The sequence below is a fragment of the Microcaecilia unicolor genome, chromosome 11 (assembly GCF_901765095.1).
Source record: "Microcaecilia unicolor chromosome 11, aMicUni1.1, whole genome shotgun sequence".
Classification (NCBI taxonomy): Eukaryota; Metazoa; Chordata; class Amphibia; order Gymnophiona; family Siphonopidae; genus Microcaecilia; species Microcaecilia unicolor.
In genome coordinates this window covers 45762409-45783974 of record NC_044041.1, presented here as the reverse complement: position 1 = coordinate 45783974, position 21566 = coordinate 45762409, and positions in this window count along the sequence as shown.

Below are 21566 nucleotides of genomic sequence, written 5' to 3'. Positions count from 1 at the left end.
GATGCTTCTCTTTCATTGGGGGGAGGGGGTCCTACCCCACCCCCACAACCCATAATTCAGTAAGTAATGCTCAACACTCCTGTTCAGGAGATTATTGTATCTCCTTGTGGCTTAGACTCGCAAGAAGTCATTTCTTCAGTTGCTGTTTGTACTGGGTCATCTCAACCTCAAACTCTTCCTAATGCTGTCCTGGTAATGACTGTTTATAAGACTTCTTTTACAAAGCCATGCTAGCGATTCCTATGCGGCAAATGAGAGGAAACCCATAGGAATTGAATGTACTTCCTGTCATTTGCCGCACCGAGAATCGGTAGCACGGCTTTGTAAAAAGGCCCTAAATGAGGCAACGACTTCATCTGGAGTTAAGCAGGATATTACTTTTAAAGATGTTTTTGACTTGGTTTCTAGAATGGACAAGAATCTCCAAGAAAATATATCTGTGTTTCGTAAATTCTCTGAAGAATCTGCAGCAAAGTTTGGTGAAATTGATTCTAGATTGGTAACTTCAGAGCTAAAAATTCAGAAGGTGGAGTCACAGTTGAATTCTTGCCAATCGCTTTTAACTACATTTACCAAAGATAGTTTATCCTTACATTTACAAATGGAGATCATTGAAAATAACTCCAGGATGTGGAATTTGAGACTATTGAACATTCCAGTAACTCATTATTTATCGGCAATGGAATTATTCAAGATGTACATCAAGGATATTCTAAAGCTTTCTACTGATTCTTTTGCAATTAGTCATCCTTATTATTTGCCAAGAAGCATCAAGTCTGTTAAACCAGAAGGGGAATTTTATGAGTTGAATTCCTGATAGGAGTTGCATTTTTGTGAACAGAAGATATATCCTATATAATAATTCTCACCTCCAACGTTCTGTGTGTCTGCCTGCCTGTGTCCGTAACTTTCTTCACAGGTGGGCTCCGAAGCCCTAGCTGACGTCACTAGACCCATTATGACGCGACCTGGAGGGAAAAAAAACCCTCACAGCAGATCCACTCTCCCCCTTCCCCACGAGTTAAAGACTCTAACTCCCTCCCTTCCTCTGATTTGCAGACCCCCTTCCTCCGATTCCCAGACGCCCCCCCGCAGTCCGTGACCCCTGGACCCCCCTGTCACGACCCTCTCATGCCCCCATTCCGGTCGCAAACCCTCCCCCGCCGCCGTCAGGTACCTGTGCTGGCGGGGGACCCCAACCCCCGCCAGCCAAAGTCAAACTGGAGGAACAAAAAAACTATCACAGCTGATCCATTCTCTCCCCAAGAGTTCAAGACCCCAACTCCCTCCCTCCGATTTGCAGACCCCCCTCCCTCTGATTTCCAGACCCCCCTCAGAGTTCCTGACCCCTGGACCCCCCCACTGCTGCGACCCTCCTGAGCCCCCCTTCCCGCCGCCAACCTTCCCCGCCGCTGTCGCGTACCTGTGCTGGCAGGGGACCCCAACCCCCCACCAGCTGAAGTCCTCTTCTCAGCCGCGCAGCGTGGACGAATGACGTGATCAAGTTGGAATCTGTTTGTGTGCGTGCGTCTGACATCAGATGCACGAACACAAACTTATTTTAAAAAAAGCACAACTGGGCCTTCAAGATTGGGATAACAGGAGTCCTTTATTAGTAAATGACCCGACACAGGTCGTGTTTCAGCATACACAACGCCTGCCTCGGGGGGGTCTATTGATAAAACACATACATATCAATGAAGTGAATTATACATACCTGTAGCAGGTGTTCTCCGAGGACAGCAGGCTGATTGTTCTCACGACTGGGTGACGTCCGCGGCAGCCCCCACCAACCGGAAGAAGTTTCGCGGGCAGTCCGCACGCAGGTCACGCCCACCGCGCATGCACGGCCGTCTTCCCGCCCGTGCGTGACCATTCCCGCCAGTTGAATGACAAGCAAAAATGATGAAACGCAACTCCAAAGGGGAGGAGGGAGGGTAGGTGAGAACAATCAGCCTGCTGTCCTCGGAGAACACCTGCTACAGGTATGTATCATTCACTTTCTCCGAGCACAAGCAGGCTGCTTGTTCTCATGACTGGGGTATCCCTAGCTCTCAGGCTCACTCAAAACAAGAACCCAGCTCAATTGAACCTCGCAACGACGAGGATACAACAGAAAATTGACCTACGAAGAACAACTAACTGAGAGTGCAGCCTGACCAGAATAAATTCGTGTCCTGGAAGGTGGAGTTGGATTTACACCCCAAACAGATTCTGCAGTACCGACTGCCCGAACCAACTGTCACGTTGGGTATCCTGCTGGAGGCAGTAATGTGATGTGAATGTGTGGACAGATGACCACGTCGCAGCCTTGCAAATCTCTTCAATAGTGGCTGACTTCAAGTGGGCCACTGACGCTGCCATGGCTCTAACACTATGAGCCGTGACATGACCCTCAAGAGCCAGCCCAGCCTGGGCGTAAGTGAAGGAAATGCAATCTGCTAGCCAATTGGAGATGGTGCGTTTCCCGACAGCGACCCCTAGCCTGTTAGGGTCGAAAGAAACAAACAATTGGGCGGACTGTCTGTGGGGCTGTGTCCGCTCCAAATAGAAGGCCAATGCTCTCTTGCAGTCCAATGTGTGCAACTGACGTTCAGCAGGGCGGGTATGCAGTCTGGGAAAGAATGTTGGCAAGACAATTGACTGGTTAAGATGGAACTCCGACACCACCTTCGGCAGGAACTTTGGGTGGGCACGGAGCACTACTCTGTTGTGATGAAATTTGGTATAGGGAGCATGAGCTACCAGGGCTTTGAAGCTCACTGACCCTACGAGCTGAAGTAACTGCCACCAAGAAAATGACCTTCCAGGTCAAGTACTTCAGATGACAGGTATTCAGTGGCTCAAAAGGAGGTTTCATCAGCTGGGTGAGGACGACGTTGAGATCCCATGACACTGCAGGAGGCTTGATAGGGGGCTTTGACAAAAGCAAGCCTCTCATGAATCGAACGACTAAAGACTCTCCAGAGATGGCTTTACCTTCCACACGATAATGGTAAGCACTAATCGCACTAAGGTGATTCCTTACTGAGTTGGTCTTGAGGCCAGACTCTGATAAATGCAGAAGGTATTCAAGCAGGTTCTGTGCAGGGCAAGAACGAGGTTCTAGGGCCTTGCTCTCACACCAAACGACAAACCTCCTCCACTTGAAAAAGTAACTCTTTTTAGTGGAATCCTTCCTAGAGGCAAGCAAGACACGGGAGACACCCTTCGACAGACCCAACGAAGCGATGTCTACGCCCTCAACATCCAGGCCGTGAGAGCCAGAGACTGAAGGTTGGGGTGCAGAAGCGCTCCGTCGTTCTCGAAATGAGAGTCGGAAAACACTCCAATCTCCACGGTTCTTCGGAGGACAACTCCAGAAGAAGAGGGAACCAGATCTGACGGGGCCAAAAGGGCGCTATCAGAATCATGGTGCCTCGGTCTTGCTTGAGCTTCAGTAAGGTCTTCCCCACCAAAGGTATGGGAGGATAAGCATACAGGAGGCCGGTCCCCCAATGAAGGAGAAAGGCATCCGACGCTAGTCTGCCGTGTGCCTGAAGTCTGGAACAGAACAGAGGCAGCTTGTGGTTGGTCTGAGAGGCGAAAAGGTCCACCGAGGGGGTGCCCCACTCTCGGAAGATCTTGCGTACCACTCTGGAATGAAGCGACCACTCGTGCGGTTGCATGACTCTGCTCAGTCTGTCGGCCAGACTGTTGTTTACACCTGCCAGGTATGTGGCTTGGAGAAGCATGCCGAACTGGCAAGCCCAACGTCACATCCCGACGGCTTCCTGACACAGGGGGCGAGATCCGGTGCCCCCCTGCTTGTTGGTGTAATACATTGCAACCTGATTGTCTGTCCGAATTTGGATAATTTGGCAGGACAGCCGATCTCTGAAAGCCTTCAGTGCGTTCCAGATCGCTCGGAGCTCCAGGAGGTTGATCTGCAGATCCTTTTCCTGGAGGGACCACAGACCCTGGGTGTGAAGCCCATCGACATGAGCTCCCCACCCCAGGCGAGATGCATCTGTCGTCAGCACTTTCGTGGGCTGTGGAATTTGGAATCGACGTCCCAGGGTCAAATTGGTCCGAATGGTCCACCAGAGCAGTGAAGTGCGGCAACTGGTGGAGAGGCGGATGACATCTTCTAGATTCCCGGTGGCTTGAAACCACTGGGAAGCTAGGGTCCATTGAGCAGATCTCATGTGAAGACGAGCCATGGGAGTCACATGAACTGTGGAGACCATATGACCCAGAAGTCTCAACATCTGCCGAGCTGTGACCTGCTGAGACGCTCTGGTCTGCGAAGCCAGGGACAGGAGGTTGTTGGCCCTCGCTTCGGGAAGGAAGGCCTGAGCTGTCTGGGTATTCAGCAGAGCTCCTATGAATTCCAGAGACTGGGCTGGCTGGAGATGGGACTTTGAGTAATTCATCACAAACCCCAGCAGCTCCAGGAGTTGAATAGTGCACTGCATGGACCGGAGGACTCCTGCCTCCGAGGTGTTCTTGACCAGCCAATCGTCAAGATATGGGAACACGTGCACTCCCAGCTTGCGCAGATACGCCGCTACCACCACGAGGCACTTTGTAAACACCCGTGGGGCAGAGGCAAGCCCAAAGGGCAGCACACAATACTGAAAGTGCCGTGCGCCCAGGCGGAATCTGAGATACTGTCTGTGAGCTGGCAGTATCGGGATGTGAGTGTATGCGTCCTTTAAATCCAGGGAACATAGCCAATCGTTTTTCTGAATCATTGGCAGAAGGGTGCCCAAGGAAAGCATCCTGAACTTTTCTTTGACCAGGAATTTGTTCAGGCCTCTCAGGTCTAGGATGGGACGCATCCCCCCTGTTTTCTTTTCCACAAGGAAGTACCTGGAATAGAATCCCTGCCTTTCCTGCCCGGGTGGTACGGGCTCGACCGCATTGGCGCTGAGAAGGGCGGAGAGTTCCTCTGCAAGTACCTGCTTGTGATGGGAGCTGAAGGATTGAGCTCCCGGAGGACAATTTGGTGGCAGGGAGGCCAAATTCAGGGCGTATCCGCACCGCACTATTTGGAGAACCCACTGGTCGGAGGTTATGAGAGGCCACCTTTGGTGAAAAAATTTTAACCTCCCTCCGACCGGCAGATCGTCCGGTACGGACACTTTGAGGGCGGCTATGTTCCCATGGATCCAGTCAAAAGCCCGTCCCCGGCTTTTGCTGTGGAGGCGCAGGGGGCTGCTTAGGCGTACGCTGTTGATGAGAACGAGCACGCTGGGGCTGTCCCTGTGCCTGACGAGGCCTTCGGGCCGGCTGGATGTACCTACGCTTGGTAAAAGCATAGGGTGCAGCCTGCCGGGCCCGGGAAAAACGTCCACCTGCTGAGTTGGATGCTGAAGGCGCCCGGTGGGAGAGCTTGTCGAGGGCGGTTTCCCGCTGATGCAGTTGGTCCACCAGCTGCTCGACCTTCTCACCAAAAATATTATCCCCCCGGCAAGGGACGTCGGCCAGTCTCTGCTGGATGCGGTTGTCCAGGTCAGAGGCTCGCAGCCATGACAGCCTGCGCATCACTATACCTTGGGCCGCAGCACGAGATGCCACATCACAGGTGTCATATATACCCCTGGACAGGAACTTTCTGCACGCCTTCAGCTGCCTGACCACCTCCTGAAAAGGCCTGGACTGCTCCGGCGGGAGCTTGTCAACCAGGTCCGCCAGTTGCTTCACATTATTCCGCATGTGGATGCTCGTGTAGAGCTGGTAAGACTGGATGCGGGTCACTAGCATGGAAGATTGGTAGGCCTTCCTCCCAAACGAGTCCAGAGTGCGAGACTCCCGCCACGGGGGCGCCGAGGCGGTATCCCTCGAACTCCGTGCCCTGTTGAGAGAAGAGTCCACGACCTCCGAGTCATGAGGCAATTGGGGCCGCATTAACTCTGGGTCCGAGTGGATTCTGTATTGGGACTCTGCTTTCTTGGGGATGGTGGGATTAGATAATGGTCTCTTCCAGTTCCGAAGCAGTGTCTCTTTGAGGACATTGTGCAACGGTACTGTGGAGGACTCTCTAGGTGGTGATGGATAATCGAGGACCTCGAGCATCTCAGCCCTCAGCTCATCCACAGAGACCACGGGGAAGGGAATGCATATAGACATATCCCTGACAAAGGAGGCAAAGGAGAGACTCTCAGGAGGCGAGAGCTTTCTCTCTGGTGAAGGCGTGGGGTCGGAGGGAAGGCCCACAGACTCCTCTGAGGAGAAATATCTGGGGTCCTCCTCCTCCTCCCCCCACGAGGCCTCTTCCTCAGTGTCGGACATAAGCTCATGCAGCTGAGTCCTCAACCGGGCCCGGCTCGACGTCGAGGCACCGAGACCTCGGTGTTGTCGAGCGGTGGACTCCCGCGCTGGCGGGGACGAAGCTCCCTCTATCGACGTCGACGGGGACTCCACCTGCGTGGCGGTCGAGACCGGCGCCGCAAGCAGCGTCGGCGTCGAAGGCCTCGGCACTGGGCTAGAGCTCGCCGGCGCCACCATCAATGGCGCCGAGGGCACAAGCACCCCCGGCGCCGGCACAGTCTGGCGCATCAGCCCTTCCAGGATCCCCAGAAGGATGGCTCAGAGGCACTCGTCCAGGCCCGCTGCCGGGAAAGACGGGGGGGCCGGTAGAGGCGTCGGTGCCGGAAGCTGCTCGGGTCCAGGAGACTGCACCGAAGTGCTGGGACCCTGACGCTTCGGTACCTCTACTACAGAGGGGGACCTCTCCTCTCGACGCTGATGCTTACTCGGCGTCGACTCCTCTCCGGCGCCGGGGGCCGGATGCATCGATGGTGCTTCTTTGTTTTCTTGCGATGCCCGTCATCGGCGCTAGGTGGAATGGAGGAGGAGGAGGTCGATCCCCCTCGGTCTCGAGGGACCGGGTCAGACAGGGTTCGGTCCCGAGGGCCATGGGCAGAGGGAGTGACCGGGGCCGATTGCCCACGCGGCCTCTCACCCCTACCGTCACCGGAGGACCGGCGGGCCGACGGGACCTGTGCTCCTGGGGTCGATGCCATCGGTGCCGATTTCGCGGACATCGATACCGATGCCGTCGAGGTCAACGTCGAGGGGCCGGCGCAAGTTCCAAAAAGACGGTCCCGAAGAACTTGCCTCGCTACTTTCAGTCCGTTTCCGGAGACCAAGACACAAAGTACACGACTTGGTATCGTGCTCCGGCCCGAGGCACTGGAGGCACCAAGCGTGAGTGTCGGTCTGCGAGATAGGCCGGCCGCACCGACCACACTTCTTAAATCCACTCGGGACCTTCGAAGACATCGACGGAAAAATCGCGTCGGTGAAATCAAAGTCGTCGATGGTGGCGGTAAATCACACCTCGAAAAACAACTCGACCGCGCAGCTACAAGGCCGCAACGCGACGCCCCCACTAGAAAACGAGGGGAAAGTACAGCGTGTTCTCTTTTTTTTTTTTACAGAAAAAAAGTTTAGAGGAACGCGCAACGAAAATAAACGAAAAAAAGAAGGTTCGCAAACAACGCGACGGTTTTCCGGGGCTGAGGAGGAGAGAGAGGTGAACACGTCTCTCTCCAGGCGCAGAAAAGAAAAGACTGGCGGGAACGGTCACGCACGGGTGGGAAGACGGCTGCGCATGCGCGGTGGGCGTGCCCTGCGTGCGGACCGCCCGCGAAACTTCTTCCGGTTGGTGGGGGCTGCCGCGGACGTCACCCAGTTGTGAGAACAAGCAGCCTGCTTGTCCTCGGAGAAACACAGATATCAAACAAAGCAGTAAATAGTAAAATAATATGAAAAATATATAATAAAAATATAAAAAGAATATCATATATATAAAATTAAGCAGCATAATCATGATCAAGAAAGAACACATAAATGAGCAAATGAATGAGGACAAATAATATAAAGAAAATAAATATAACATATATGTATACGTAAAGTAATGTGATGATATATATATATATATATATATATATATATATATATATATATATATATATATATATATATATATATATATATATGTAAGCAGCATCTTGTGAACTAATCTTCATATGAGGGCACGCAGCAACTCCAATAGAATCATAATCCATATCATTAAGAACATACAATATAAGGAAAAAAACAGAGAGCTCTGGAATAATGCAATTACATAGAAAAGGTTTCCACTTAGGTATCATATATATAAAAAGTATTATGAACCTGCATTGTTTTTATTGTTGCTATCATTATCTTAACATACCGTGATAAATTTTTTTTAACATATTTTCAAGGATTATCAATCAAACAAAATAAATGATGATAAAAAATATAAATAAAAAGGAATAAAAATTGATGATAAAAATGCTAAAATAAAGCAGAGGAAAGTCTTATCCAAGTATAGAATCAAGGTAGGGAGCTCCATGGGAGCAGATATCAGGTTAAATGTATAATTCCTATAGAAGGGCAAAAGAAGAAAACAACCAGTTCAAAACCCATATAGGGTTAGAAAAATCCATTATTCAGTGGCTAGGGAAAAAATGAAGGAGACAACATAATCATAAGTTGTACTCAAAAAAGCATTGATTGTAACATTGTGCACTATTCGATTGTATTGAAGAAACTGGGGAGAGGAAACCAGAGTGTAATTCAAGACCTTCCTGTGCTTTACAATAAAAACAATGCAGGTTCATAATATTTTTTATACATATGATACCTATCCTGCTTATTTTCGAATGAGAAGGCCGGCTATCTTCAGACACAAATCGGGAGATGGCCGGCCATCTCCTAAACCTGGCCAAATTGGTATAATTGAAAGTCGATTTTGGCCAGCTTCAACTGCTTTCCGTTGCGGAACCAGCAAAAGTTCAAGGGGGCGTGTCGACAGTGTACCGAAGGTGGGACGGGGCGTGGTTAAGAGATGGCCAGCTTCGGCCGATAATGGAAAAAAGAAAGCTGGCCCTGACGAGCATTTGGCCGACTTTACTTGGTCCCTTTTTATTCACGACCAAGCCTCAAAAAGGTGCCCCAACTGACCAGATGACCACCGGAGGGAATGGGGGATGACTTCCCCTTACTCCCCCAGTGGTCACCAACCCCCTCCCACCCAAAAAAAAAAACAAAAAAACATTTTTTTGCCAGCCTCTATGCCGGTGACGGTGGCCAGTGTTTTGCTGCTTCTTCAGGGTCTCAGTGCCAGGGCAATAAATGGGACACAAACACAGCTCTCCAGGTTAACCGTCGGCTCGGAACAGGAAGCGAAGGTCTACACAGCGTAATACCAGAACGGGCAACAAAAATCCATTATGCACCACTTCTAAAAATATAATTGTAATTGTGTATATTGGATATCGCTTAGAAGCAACCTACATTATTATTAAGAAAAACATGCAAGTTACTTTATAACCTTCGACCATAGACTTTGTAAGAAGTTTAAATCGGTGGCACTCAAAGGTTGGCCTATGATGAAGAGAAGACCGTATAGGTCTGCTGCAGCTCCATTAGATTAAGATTGATCTTGGAGCTCTTTGAGGCCTTTTTCCTTCAAATAAGTCATTCTTGAATACGTGGGTTGTTTTGAGTATTTGATTGATTGCTATGCATTAAAACCAAGCTAGCCAGAAGATACAAATCTGATGCTAGCTACTTAATTCAGGTGGAGCAGTTCACAGGCATGACAAGTGTGGAATGAAGGAGTGGCCAGCTGTGATAGCCAGTGTGCAAATCAATACTCTGTGCTAGTTGTCGTGACTGTTGATTGCATGGCGGCATTTGACAACACCTCTTGAGCCAATGGTGCAGCTGCCCCAACCTTCCTCCACGACATAACGCTGTTGCAGTCTGTTCCCCCTTCCATTCTTCCTCTGACAGTACCACCATTACAGAAAAAAACTTCAATTCACTTTTAACATCCAGAAAGCTACAGGGCAAGCATCCCTGTTCCAGCCTTTAGCAGGGCTTTCTGCAGCAGGATAAATTTGGGGAATCTGACAGGTTGCAGAGGTGCCCGAGGCAAAGCAGCCAAGACACGTCTTTGCTTTAATCGCTCTGCAGACGGCTCCTCCTAGAGACGTTTTTTTATTGAAATATTGCAGTGACTGTAAATCTCAGCCTTATTGAAAGGCCAGCATGATTATGGGCTTTGCCCCTATGTGCAGAGCACGGTTGCTTTTGAAGACCTCTGAGTTGAAGTGCTGATTACATTCGGACAAGAGACTGGATCAAGGGTGGCCATCAACCTCAGTTGCCACACTCACAGAAGCATCATTAATTATTAGGAAGTGTCATGGACCATTCCTTTAGTAAGAATATTTTTCTCTGTCTTTAATTAGAAAGAGCTAGATGGCAGTGTGGTGTTATAAGCTGGGTGCTTAAGCGACTGCTTTTCTGCACAGGAGAAAGAAGTTTGCCAGAGAGCTTGTTTCAAGAAAGATTCCAGATGATCTGAGACTTACTGCACTAGAAATGTGCTTTCCTGTTCATCGGAGTGGATTGTACTACAGAAAGGTGGTATATCAAATCCATGACCCTTTATCCCTTTACCCTACCTACAAGCTAATAAGTTAAAGCGTATTGGAATATTCTATGTCATTGCTGATGCTTATTAAACATGTTTGTACTACATGCTTTTCAAAAATAATTCATCTCCTTTCGTTCAGGGCATGCACGTTTCTTTAGTATTTCATGACATGTTACATGTCATGTGGAGTGAAGGACTAGCCTACTACAGTGATTCCCAAACCTGGTCCTGGAGGCACCTGAGCCAGTCAGGTTTACAGGATATCCACAATGAATTATGCACTGCCTCCAATGCATGCAAATCTCTCTCATGAATATTCATTGTGGGTATCCTGAAAACCTGACTGGCTGGGGTACCTCCAGGACCAGGTTTGGGAACCACTGGTCCAGTGGTTAGATAATTTGGCTAACAACCAGGGAAGCCCAGTGCAACTCATGCTGCTGCTCTTTGAGATCTTGGGCAAGTGACTTTTACTAAGCCGCGTAAGCACCAAAGCGTGCCCAATGCACAGCAATTCTGAGTTACCGCCCGGCTACCACGTTGCCCATGCATTAATTTCATTTTTACGCACGCCCACTACACGTGCTGAAAAAAAAATTTTTTTCTGGCATGCGGGCAGTAATCGGGCACTAATTGGCATTTTATGCACATAGGTCATTACCACCCGGTTACCACATGAGATCTTACTGCTAGGTTAATGGCTGGCAGTAAGGTCTTAGACTCAAAATGGACACATGGCAATTTTCATTTTGCTGCACATCCATTTTCGGCAAAAAATTTAAAAAGGCATTTTTTACAGGTGTGCTGAAAAATGATTCTGTGCGCCCTCAAATCATGTGTCCACAATGCCGCAGGCCATTTTTCAGCGCACCTTAGTAAAAGGGCCCCTCAGGGCTAGATAGTGCTTAAAAAATCGGTACCAAAAAATACCTGATTAAGCGGTATTCTATATGCTGTGCCTAAAGTTTGGCACAGTTTATAGAATAAACGCTTAGGCAGAGAGGTTGTGTGTAAACATAGGCACCATCATTTACACTAAGAAAAAGGTGGTGCAAATGGCCATGCCTAAATTTAGGTGCAGAGCACTCATATTCTGTAATTATATGCGTAACTAAAAACCACACCCCATTCCATTCCAAAATGCCAGGACCCTCCAATTTCCACACCCCCTTTTTTGGACAGCCTGTAAATTTTAGGTGCCAATCCTGTGCCTAAATTTATGTGCATTAGTCCCAATTAAATCTAATTAGTGCTAATAATTGCTTGTAAAAAAGCCAGTTATTGGCACTAATTGTCTCATTATTCTATTTAATTGTGCACGCAAATTTTTGTGACTTTTATAGAATCAGGGGGTTAATGTTTCATTGTCTCAGGTACAAATATAGGGACTTTTTTATTAAAGGGTGTTAAGCCTTTAACGCATGGTTAGTGCATCTTACTTACTACCACAGAATGCATTAAGGGGCCTTTTACTAAGCTGTGTAGGCAAATATTCACGCCCAATGCACGCCAATTTGGAATTACTACCCGGCTACCATTTTTTATTCGTGTCCACTATGTGCATGGTGGTAATTGGCAGTGTACGCACGCTGCCAATTACTGCCCAGCTAATGCGTGAGACCTTACCGCTAAGTTTATGGGTGGCAGTAAAGTCTCAGGCCCAAATTGGACACGTGACAATTTTTTATTTTGCCGCACGTCCATTTTCAGCCCAAAAAAAGGCCTTTTTTGCAGGTGCGCTGAAAAATGGACCTGCGCGTGTCCAATACACACGTCTACACCAGCACAGGCCATTTTTCAGCACACTTTAGAAAAAGGGCCCCTAAGCATTTTGTAGTAAATTATCTCTTTGCACACACTAACACATGGATTACCTATTTTTAAAAAAATATTTTAGGAAGGGGAGTGCCATAGGCAGAAAGTGGGTGTCCCCGTGTTATCTAGTTAGCATCCTTTCCATGTAAGGAGGAAAACTCCTTTTATCAGTGATTCCCAAACTTTTTCAACCTGCTGCCCCCTTGGTTCCATAAATTTCTTGCTGTACCCCCCCCCCCCCCCAACTGAGGCTATTACTCAAAACAAATTATTCAAAATTTCAACAAAAGTTTTTATTTAATAACATAAATAATATCATTTAATGATACAAATGATGGAATTGAAATTTTTATTTCATTTACAATACAAAACCAATTCACATTTTTCAAAAAAACAAATTTTGGGCCCTGCTTACTAAAGCATGTCAGTATTTTTAATGCGCCTACAATTAGCGTGCACATTAACCGTATAGGTACCTATAGGGATAGTGTAGGCACGTACATGGTTAACGTGCATTAAAAACGCTAATGCACCTATAACGCAGCTTAGTAAAAAGGGCCCTTAATAAAATAGTGTACCTGCTTGATCTATTTTATTGGTGATAGTGCAAATATATACACTCTTGGTTCACTTGTGACGGTGCAACCATATGCTCATATGCATAAGCAGGTAAATAGTGTTTTAGGCAGATCTATTCATGAAGCTATCACACTGATAAAATGATTTTAAAAAATAATACATAAAAAATATAAAATCTGACTTCTTTATCAGTTCAAATCATTTTCTGTGGCAAGTATGGGTCATCAGCTCGCAGTTATGTTTCAATACTTAACCAAGCTAACCAGCTAATAATACAAAAATAAGACATCTGCTCGCAGTAATGCTTTCAAATGGCAGCTCATACTACTGACTTCTCAAGACTCTTGCAACGCTTTGCACATTTTATTTGCAATGGTGATGTCACGATTGTGACTGTATTCCATGCCTACAGTCACCTTGCCCCCGGGTGACCGGGCCCTGTGGTTGCTGTGGACTGTCTTTTCCTGTTTCCCAGACATCTTCCAGGTTCCATTCTGGTCTTGATGTTCCAGCACTCCAGACTTGCCCCGGTGTTTCTGCTGCCAAGCCTCAACTGTGACCTCATCTGTAATTGCCTTTATTAAGCTCCTGAGAATTGTCAGATTTGCCTTTGCAGCAGAGGTCTTCAGATGAGCTTCATCTGTGAGTGCTTGTTGCAGTTCTAGCCTTGCTAGTTGTGGTCTTGTTTGTCTTCAACTCTAGCTCCCTTCTGTTTGTACCTGCCCTGTCTGTTTTCAGCTTTAGTTCCTGTTTCTAGCTACCTGTTCATCTTTAGCTTTAGTTCCCTTCCTGCTTGTTCCAACCCTGTTTGTCCTTAGCTTCTGCCCTACCCTGCTTGTGTCTGTCTTGATTGAGAATCCTGTGAAGCCTGCTCCAGTCAAGCTTGCTCGAGTATCCTGAATCTTGTTTCTGCCAAGCTTGTTTGGAAATCCTGGATCCTGCTTGAGTACCATGAATCTAGTTCCAGCCAAACCCAGTCTGTTCCAGCATTTGGTTCCAGTCCAGCCAAGCCAAGTCTGTTCCAGCATTTGGCTCCAGTCCAGCCAGGCCAAGTCCATTCCAGCATTTGGTTCCAGCCAAGCCAAGTCCATGCCTGCATTTGTTTCCTGTCCAGCCAAACCTGTCCGAGACTCCTGGACCTGGTACCAGCCTGTTGGTATTTGGCCTCGCTTCCAGTTTGGGTGGTTCGCCTGCTGTTGCCGGTCTCTCACTACTCCGGATCACCCTCACCAGCATGACAGGTGAAAACGTATGCATTATTGGCCCATTCGCAATGGCACAAAGATATGCTCATATGCGTAACCAGGTAAATAGGGTGGAAGGGGTTGGAGGAGTGATTGGGGAGATTGGAACCTGGCAAGGGAAGGTATTTGGAGGGGATATTGAAACTTGGAGGGAGACTTGGAAGGGAGATAGGATGGGGGAGATTTTATCCAGGGAATGAATTGGGGAATCAGAGTACCCAGGCAGCAACCCCAAAGTTACGTGGGTGCTGGCTGATATTTACTGCAGGCACCTGCATAGTTCAGGGGCCAAAGTTACAGGAGGAGCTGCCTGCAGACTGATTAAAGTGAAGACATGGCTCCCTTTATACTGACTTATCTGACCACTTAGCTGTGCCAGATAAAACTGCCCGTTCCTCCTTGACATTGCTCCCAGACTGCCCTGGGACTAACTAGGCAGTGCCTAGGCAGCCAGAGCCGTTATTCAACAGCACTGCCTGGTTAAGTGCCACTGAATATCAGTGCATGGCCCATTCTGCCTGATTTATGTGGGCAGATGCCTCTCCTGCCCTCTTCCACCATGCTCAATATCAACCCCTATGTTCTCATCTCCTAGGAAATTCACAGCAATGTATCCTTACTTTGCTGACTGTTTATCATCTGACTTGGGTTATTCCATTAGCCTCTATTTTATTGAAAGTATCATCTGGGAAGAAAAACAAATTATGACTGTAATTTGCATCTTCTCATCTAAGTCATTCAGTGGGAAAATGAAATTATATTTTCTTGAGTAATTCCTATGTGCATTCGCTAGGCGAATGTATTACTCTTTGGTCTCTGAAGCATTTTCTGCAGTTACAGCTGGGTTGCTTGATGAAAATGTTACTTTTGCACAGACTGGCATACTCTCCAGCAATCTGCATTTCTTTTCCCTGTTACTGCTGGGTCACAATGGGGCTCATTTTCAAAGCACTTAGACTTACAAAGTTCCATAGGTTACTATGGAGCTCATTTTCAAAAGAGAAAAAAAAATCCAAAAAGTGGCATAAATCTGCATTTGGATGTTTTTCTCACAAAAATGTCCAAATTGGTATTTTCAAAACCAATTTTTAGACGTTTTTCTGTCCATCAGAAGTGCGTTCAAATCACAAGGGGGCATGTTAAGGGCAGGATCCAGGTGTTCCTAACACTTGGACGTTTTTCAGCCATAAAGGAACAAAACAAAAGTGTCCAGGACTAAAACTAAGATGTTTTGAGCTAGACCTGTTTTTATAACAAATAAGGCACAAAAGGGTGCCCTAAATGACCAGATGACCACTGGAGGGAATCAGGGGTGACCTCCCAATTCTCCCCAGTGGTCACTGACCCCCCCTCCCACCCTCCACAAATGTGAATACAAATTTGATTTAGCAGCATCTATGACAGCCTCAGATGTTAGAGCCAGGTCTATTAGAGCAGCATGGAGGTCCCTGGAGTAGTGTAGTGATCAGTGCAATGTAGTATGGAGTGAGGGACTCTGGTCCCTATCTCCCTCTACCTGTCACATTTGTGGCAGAAACTGTGAGCCCTCCAAAACTCACCAGAAACCCACTGTACCCACATACAGTATAGGTGCCCCCTTCACCCATAAGGGCTACTGTAGTGGTAGGCAGTAGGTTTTGGCGGGCTCAGCAGGCAAAATAAGGGAGCAATGGTGAGATGTGTACCTGGAAGCATGTTTTTTAAGTCCACTGCAGTGCCCCCTAGGGTGCCCCATTTATCTCCTGGGATATCTGGGAGACCAAACTACTAAAAATGCTGGCCCCCCTCCTACATCCCAATGGCTTGATTTTCTACGTTTTTCACTCAAACTTTTTTTTTTTTAAATAGACAAAAAAAACTATCCAAAGCACAAAACCTTGTTAGAAACAGTAATTTTGTTAAAAAAAAAAAAAGATAGACATTTTTCTTTTTTGAAAATGAACTTCTTTCCTCTTCAGATTTTGGATGTTTTTTTGCAAAACATCTAAAGTCGGACTTAGACGTCATATCGAAAATGCCCCTCCACGTATTTTTGTAAGTCTAAGGGCTTTAAAAATATGCCTACTCGTGGACAAAACACTGTGCCAATGTGTTACACCTGTCTTAAGTGCCCAGTGGGAGTGTTTCCAACCCTACACTGGGCACATACATAACTGGTCTGGTTTTCAGGATATTCATGCTATGTACTAGACACAAAGGTATACTGATGTATCTTGTGCATACCTTGTTCAAGCACCTTCCTGACCTCATTTGCAACTTTCTTTAAATTAATCCCCTTATTTTCTTACCCCTGTTATTCTATCTTATCTATCGATAAGCACCATCTTTGCTTATAGTCTGGGCTGTCTATGAAATTTTTTTTATTATATATTGTGTTTATTTCTTTAGGGTCCCTTTTACTAAGCCACGTAGGCACCTATGCACGACCAACATGCGCCAAATTGGAGTTACCGCCCGGTTACTGTTTGGCACTTGTGGTAATTTCAATTTTGGTGTGCGTCCGCTACACGTGTCTGAAAATTGTTTTATTTTCTGACGCATGGCGGCTATGCGCGTGAAGTGGCATTTGAGGCGCATAGACCATTACCGCCCGGTTACCACGTAAGACCTTACCACTAGGTCAATGGCTTGCAGTAAGGTTTCAGACCCAAAATGGATGCACAGCAATTTTCTTTTTGCCGCATGTCCGTTTTTGGCAAAAAAAAAGGCATTTTTTGTAGGTGCGCTAAAAAATAATTCTGCACGCACACAAAACACGCGTCTACATTACTGCAGGTCATTTTTCAGCGCACCTTAGTAAAAGGACCCCTTATTTATTAAGATGTATTATTTTATTTTGTTTTATTTCTATTGATTACCTTTAAAAGTGGACTAACACGGCTACCATATCTCTCTACATTTGTCTGTCCTTCCCTTATCCTGTTTGTCCTGATTTAGATTGTAAGCTCTTTTGAGCAGGGACTGTTTTCTTCATGTTCAATTGTAAAGCGCTGTGTACAACTGGTAGCGCTATAGAAGTGATTTATAGTAGTAGTAGTAGAAATTAATTAACCGCCTTTATGAAGAGATTCACCCAAGGCGATATACCGCTGGTACAGTTTAACATAAAACTTACATTTTTGTTAACAGCATGTGGAGGAGTGGCCTAGTGGTTAGGGTGGTGGACTTTGGTCCTGAGGAACTGAGTTCGATTCCCACTTCAGGCACAGGCAGCTCCTTGTGACTCTGGACAAGTCACTTAACCCTCCATTGCCCCATGTAAGCTGCATTGAGCCTGCCATGAGTGGGAAAGCGCAGGGTACAAATGTAACAAAAATAAAATAGATACTATTGGAGATTCTACATGGAATGTTGCTATTATTGGAGATTCTACACGGAATGTTGCTATACCACTAGCAACATTCCATGTAGAAGGCTGCGCAGGCTTCTGTTTCTGTGAGTCTGACGCCCTGCACGATGTCAGACTCACAGAAGCAGAAGCCTGCGTGGCCACATTGGTGATCCATGTAGAATCTCAAATAGTAGCAACAGTGGAGGAGTGGCCTAGTGGTTAGGGTGGTGGACTTTGGTCCTGGGGAACTGAGTTCAATTCCCACTTCAGGCACAGGCAGCTCCTTGTGACTCTGGGCAAGTCACTTAACCCTCCATTGCTCCAGGTACAACTAAGTACCTGTATACAATAAGTAAGCTGCATTGAGCCTGAGATGAGTGGGAAAGCATGGGTACAAATGTAACTAAAAATAAAATAAACAATAGTAAAATAACCAAGAATAAACTAAATACAATAAATGAGATAAATTTGAAAACAGTAAATTGAAACCTAATGATGTTGATATTGTAAACGTGCCATACTTTGTATTGTTGTTTGACTATTTTTACTTCTGTAATTGTCTATTGCTTATGTTTGATTTATTCTTGCTGTATACTGCCTTGAGTGAATTCCTTCAATAAGGTGATAAATAAATCCTAATCAATAAATAATACTCAAGGTGGCTGTACAAAAAACCAAACTGGTCAGTACGGATATGCATTTATTAGCCCACATTTGGTTCATTAGAGTGCCCTAAACCATTTAATGCATATTAAATTAAGTTAATATGTGTTAATCAATGAATTAATATGCATTAAAATTGATTAGCATGTGTCAAAAGAGTTTAATGCAGTTTTTTTTATTGAAATAGATGAGTAAAACAAATCAGAAAAAGATCCAAAAATGTGGAAAAAGCCAAATGAAATCAAATCTTTAGTCGTACTTGCACATTCCTATACTCATTTGTCCATTTGACTGCTACCAGTACTGCTAATTGATCTGAGGTGCCATTTTGAAGCTACACACCAACAGAGCAGTAGGATCCATGTTAAGAGCCAGGAGAAGTGTGTGTGTGTGTGTGTGTGTGTGTGTGTGTGTGCGCATGAGGGGGGGGGGGGGTTGAATGTGTACTACAGAGATGCAGCTGGCACTTGCATATGCTTTGGGGAATGTGCAAAAGTCACTAGGGATTTTTTTAAATAGATATATAATCACGTTGTAAACTTTTGGAAGTACATTTCTATTTTTTGTCATGCCCAAACCACATTTCCTACCATGTCCCCTTGAATTTTCTGCATTCCAGGGATGCACACATGCAAATATCGACTTTTAAAAATTACTGTTTCCATGCCTGGAAGATTCTAAAATGATCTCCTCATTGTATTATGTTTGTACTACAACATAGCTTTTTTTAAACAAAAAAAAAGTAACATAAAAGGTATGTGAACCAGTTGAACAAAGCCACACAAAGCCTGAACCTTCTGCAAAATTGTTCTAGATCCAGTTTTAAAGTGATAGGCCAGTTACTGGCAAAAGCTGCAGAAATTCAACATGGATCCACATGAAATCTTTGGATTCCCTCGGATTTCAACAAAATCATTTGGTGCGGATGGAGGGTCTATCCAATATATTTGTCCCATGGAGCTTCAGGAGGTCCACAAGCTTAAGTCAAGATTGAACCAGGCTGTGATCTGCCTGATTGAGCTTTGCAAGCAGTTTAACATCAGTAGTGATGACAATCATTTGCATGCAGGAATATTTTCACTGCAGAGCTGAGGAGTAGCCTAATGGATAGTACAGTGGGCTTAGAGGCATAGTGGCTCCTTGTGGCCTTGGGCAACACACTAAGTGGCCCTTTTACTAAGGTGTGCAGAAAAATGGACTGTGCTAGTGTAGGTGCGTGTTTTAGGCGCGAGCAGATCCATTTTTCAGCGCACCTGTAAAAAAGGCCTTTTTTATATTTTCGCTGAAAACGGACATGCGGCAAAATAAAAATTGGTGCATGTCCATTTTGGGTCTGAGACCTTACCACCTTAGTGGTAAGGTCTCACGCGTTAACCGTGCAGTAATCATCTACGTGTGTAGAATGACAATTACCACCTGGTTTCTGCCATGTGCCAGAAAATAAAAATTATTTTCTGGCGTGCATAGCGGACGCATGTCAAAAATGGAATTACCATGTGGTAATTACCACGCAGTAGTCAGACTGTAACTCCAAACTGACGCATGTTGGGCAGGCATAGGCACCTACGCAGCTTAGTAAAAGGGATCAACGCATCAATTTGGAGTTACCGTGTGGCTATCGTGTGGCCCTTGAGGTAATTTCATTTTTGACGTGCGTCCACTATGCGAGCCGGAAAATAATTTTTATTTTCTGGCACACGGCAGAAACCAGGCGGTAATCGTCATTCTACACACGTAGATGATTACCGCACAGTTAACGCATGAGGCCTTACCGCTAAGTCAATGGCTGGCAGTAAGGTCTCAGACCCAAAATGGATAAGTGTCAATTTTTATTTTGCAGTGCATCCATTTTTGGCAAAAATATAAAAAAGGCCTTATATACTGGCACACTGAAAAATGGATCTGCGCGTGCCCAAAACACGCACCTACACTAGCGCAGCCAATTTTTCAGTGCACCTTACTAAAAGGGCCCCTTAACCCTCCATGCCTCAGGAGAAGACAATGGTAAACTTCTCCTGTATAATGCCAAGAGAACTACAAAGGGGGTGTCCAGGGGCATAGCTAAGTGGGGCCATGGGGGCATGGGCCCCCCCAGATTTAGCCCTGGCCTCCTCTACTTTCGACCTCCCCCCTGCCGCCGCCCCTCCCCGCCACTTTCGATTCCCCCTCCCCCACCGCCACCGCCAGGTACCTTTGCTGGCGGGGGTCCCCAACCCCCCGTCAGCTGAAGTCTTCTTCTGCGCCGGTCTCCAGCGCCTTTGCTGATCTGTTTCTGTCAGTCCTGACGTCCTGTATGTAGCCCCGTGCAGGACAACCGCAGATGGTAAAAAGGAAGGTCTCGCTTTCGTGCAGGAAATGGCCAGACAGCAAGTAAATCACTTGCCGCATGGCCATTTCCCGGGGGGGGGGGGGGAGCCCTTACCACCACCCATTGAGGTGATGGTAATGGCTCCCGCTCTAACTCAGTGTTAACAGGGCAGTGTGCAATACTAATGAATTATCGCCCGGTAACCCCCTGCAGAAATATTTTTTCAATATTTTCACTAGCGTCACAAATGGCATGCGCTGGGGGCAAAACTACCACAGGCACCCATGTTGGGCCGGCAGTAGTTCTGGGTTGCCTCTTAGGATTTTCAGCAGCATTATCTGCACAATGCCACTGAAAATCAGTGGCTGACCCCAGTGACTGGTAACTGGCTGGAAGCCACTCCTACCTAGATGATGTCACTGAATGTTGAACGCTTAGGGACCTTTTTACTAAGCATGCACCAATGGACATAGCATGCATTACGTGCCATAGGTATAAGATAGGATGTGTAGCATTTAGCATGCACTAATTCCATTAGCAAATGATAAGCTGGGCCCCTTAGTTTGTTTTTTTTTCCCTTTGTTCTTGACATTTCATTAAATACTGTAACTGAATTGTTGATTTTACAAATCAAAATGCAATACAGGAAAATTTATTTATGTACTGCAGTTAAACATTTTGCACATTTAGAAGCAGAAATACTGTAGCTAATGGCATCTTAAAAGCAAACTGTAATACAAGTAACATTTGATTTTGTAAATTTAGTGGTAGATATAATTCCATTTCATTTTGTTTCAGATAATATAATTTAGAGCATTAATCATAACTTGGAACTGAAATATACTCCTATACTGGGTACTTTGGAAGCCAAATGTGTAATATTTTTCAAAGAAAATCTCCGTAAGACAGTTTTCCATTAAGACCACTATCAGGGCAAACAATTGTAACTTAGGTGGTCTCAGCATATGTAGCTCATCCAGGGGTCCTTTCACTAAGGAGCACTGAAAAATGGCTTGCGGTAGTGTATGTGTGGGTTTTTGGTGTGCGCCGATCCATTCTTCAGCAGCGCTCCAGTAAAAAAAAACTTTTTAAAAAATTTTTGTCAAAAATGGACGTGCTGCAAAATCAAAATTGCCACGCATCCAATTTTGGGTCTGCCACCTT